Here is a 3,835-nt window from a genome sequence, read left to right on the forward strand (position 1 = left end):
CTCCATGAATCTATTAAGGTTGGTTGTTCAAATTACAAAACCTAAAATATGTTTTCCCCCTTCCTTTTTGAAACTTGATGTCGTTTTTATAATAAAGACTATTATTGGAGTGATGATAAGTGTCATAATTATAATATTTTCCTCCCTTTCAAAACTATCTTGTCCTCAAGGTAAATATATACACACACACAACACATTCAAAATTTTCTTTTCTTTCCCCTTTTTTTGTAACTTTTTCTTTTTGAGCAAAGGAGTATTTTCACCTAAGTTTTAGGTCAATCTTAAAATCACATCTATGATAGTTGAAAAACTTAAACTCTTATCTACGACTCAACTACTGTTAAATTTTTCTATTAGAAATAACAATAAAATTATCATTTTACTATTAAGATTAAAAAGATATAAAATTTATTAAATTTTCTCTTGTAGGTATTAAAAATTAATAATTTCACTTTGTCTAAAGTTTTCAAAACATTTTTCCCCCAAACCTAGGGGGTTCCATATTTTTTAAGTTGTAACTACCTCTTAGAACTTTTAAAAATAGCAGTTTCACCCATTCTTGAACTTCACTTTTTAGTGTTCTCTTTCGCCTGAGCCAATGGTAAACACTAGTGTGATAAAGAGATCTTTATCTCTTTATCCACAGTGTGAAGAAAAAATGTCTCTTCGTCTCATAGTGGTACAATGAAGAGATCTCCATCTCTAATGAGCATGCAAGATTGATGAATGAGTGTTTATGGCTTGAGTGAACGAATTTTTTTGAACGATTTGCCTTTTGAGTAACGAGTTGGACTTTTAAGCAAGTGTTTGTTTAATGTGATCAAGTAGGGGTGAGCAAAATAACTAAATCAAAACTACAACATAAGAATTTGACTTTCGGTTTTGGTTTCTATTCAAAACCGAAAAAATTAGAGTAGATTCTAGATAGTAATATGGTGGAACTATTAGGTTTCGAGTCCAGGACAAGTTTTTACATGTTAGGAACCAGAACCAACCTAAATGATTAAATAAAATGAGTCGGCCCGGGACCCGACCCAACCTGACATATGCATTTTCCATTTATCTAATTTCATTACTTTATATTTCCCAAATTTCTTTTCCTGAGCAATACTGTTCCCCCAAATCTCTTTTGCTGTACGCCCTAATTTGCTTCCTCCTGCAAAGGCTTTAATTTGACCACGTAAGTTTTCCTTTTCGTTTTAATTGAAAATTAAAACCAACAGTTGGTGAGTCTTGCTAGGATTAGTATAGATAAAATCAAGAAATCATGTAAGGAAAGCACAGGTTTATTTAAAAGAAAGAAAAACTTGAGTAGAAATAGAAAAGGTAGCAGTGAAATCAGATCTAGGAAATGAATTAAAAATAAAGAAAGAAAGTAGTAGTGGCTGAAGCGAGCAGGAATTGAAGAAAAAAGGTAAATGGTCGTGAAGAGAGACTAATTGAACAGAGAGAGAAAGACAGACCTTGATTGTTGAAGCTGAAGAGAGAAACTAATTTGTTTTTTATGCAAATTTGCAGTAAGTATTTGGTGAAGTGAAAGAAGTGCTATAAGTTATATATAGCACCAATGGACAAATGAAATGAAATCTCTGAACTAAAACCGTTTGACAGAAATTTTGAAGGAAAAAAAGAGGGGCCAAATGATTGAAACTGTTCAGTGATCCTACTTTTCTACCATAGCCAACCACCTTCTGTAGATGAGAACACCAGAACAAACAAATGATGACTATCATATTACGAGAGCAATCATATTCCTTTCAAGCAAGAAAAAGGTTTAGTTCTTAACCACCAAAACTCGTGTTCGTAAACTAATTGTGAACATCATCAGTCACATTGTTTTACAAAGGAGAGAGGATGTGAACTTACACAAGCTAAAGGATTGAGACTGAGCATTGACATCAACAGCCACCTTCTATGCTTTGACCACAAAGCTGGACAAATAGAATGCATTCCATTCTGAAAACCAAAAAATTAAAAATTAAAAAAAACCAGAACTTTCTTTCCATAACTTTCTTTTTCTTTTCATCCCATATCCAACAACCAGAATTGGAAAATATCACTGTTATCCTGCCATGTAGTCGTCTTGTTCAATTATGTTTCATCATCACCAATGATTGGTGAAGCTGTTAGTGATCGTGGTTCATGGGTGTCTCTTTCTTTGATGTTTCAAATTTTCAGTTTTTCACAATTTTTATAATGACATGTTGCTTCAATTATTTTTCACAAGAATTTTATTCAATCACATGTGTTTCAGCTATTTTTAAAAATTTCTCACTGTTTTAATTATTTTACATTGATACAAGATGCATTGTAGAGATATCTTCCATTGGCATAGGATGCTTTTCAGAGCTGCAAAGAAAAATAAGAGATAAAATCTCTTCATAGGATATGTTAAGGGGATATTATAAAAAAATAGATTATTGTTATAATATTTTTATTAAGTATTTATAATAAATAGTATATATGTATATACAATTTTAAAATCTTATAAAAGATAAATTTTAAAATTTTTAAAATCTTACAAATAAATAAGAATTTAAATAATAAGTCTTGTTTGATCAAGAAGCGTCGTTGCCACAAACATTAAAATATTCTTGCCGGCTACCCACCCAGACAAGAAATTAAATAGAAAATCGACTGATCTAAAGTTTGGTCAATTATTTGTTTTTTTATAGTGTCGGCACTCCAGCCTAAATCTTAAATTATAAATTATTACCTTAATTAGAATGATTAAACACTATTGAATCATAGTTGACATCCTAATTTTTTGTACTATGCATCTAGTTTTTTAAAAAATTTTAATTGACACATCATCTTTATAAAAAATATCAAAAATACTATTAAAAAATTTAAAAATGTTTTTTTATTACTCAATCATTTTCTCTAAAAAAATGTATCATTTCATATCGTTTATATGTATCATATCGTAAGATGCGTATTATATTATATAATATTCACTATATAATATTAATTTGATATATCTTATAACACATATCTTTTTTCACCTACATCGTATTATATCGTATGATACATATTACGTATTATAAGATATTGATAACTATAGGTGTTATTTCATTGTTAATTCAAATTCATCTAATCATATAAGAATATATTATCTATGTACCTAAATTATATACTAAAAACATAAACACATAATTTTATTGCTTAAACTTTTTACTAGTGTATTGTAATAAAATATGTTTAATTTCTCAATTATTGAAGGATAATACTATTAATAACTACGAGATACTACAAGACAAGTTTTATTGATCCAAGATGCTAGGGTTTCTCATGATTGGTTAGCTGGTTGACAAGAATTGTGAGGGAGGACTAAATATCATTGAAGATTAATTTACTATTGTTATTTTTAGATTAGTTTAATTTTAAAACATTATCGAAATTGAGTGCTTGAATTTACCTGAAACTGGTGTTTTCTCTTGAAACTCTCCAAAACCAAGTTTGATTTAATCTGGGTAGAAAGATGAATGGACATTGGAACAATATTGTTCTCGTTCAAAACAAACTATAAAGTTTTAGAGGTGTTTGATTTTTTATTGTTCATTTTTATCTTATACTTTATAAAATTGTGAAAGACTTTAAGAGCAGGGATTGTTCAACATTGAATGACTTATGAAACAACGTTCCTTTTTCGTGAACAAACATTGATGAATCGAAGTTCACTTTTTTTTTATAATTAAAAAACACAAAAAAAGCAAACGAAAATCATAATCGATAGATCTATTAATCAGTTTTTTATTCGATTCTATCTATTTTGGTTTGAAGTAGTGTTATATGTATAATTTTTATTATATTATCGTATAATTAAATAATTAAA

Source organism: Mangifera indica, chromosome 18, assembly GCF_011075055.1.
Source record: "Mangifera indica cultivar Alphonso chromosome 18, CATAS_Mindica_2.1, whole genome shotgun sequence".
NCBI classification, from domain to species: domain Eukaryota; kingdom Viridiplantae; phylum Streptophyta; class Magnoliopsida; order Sapindales; family Anacardiaceae; genus Mangifera; species Mangifera indica.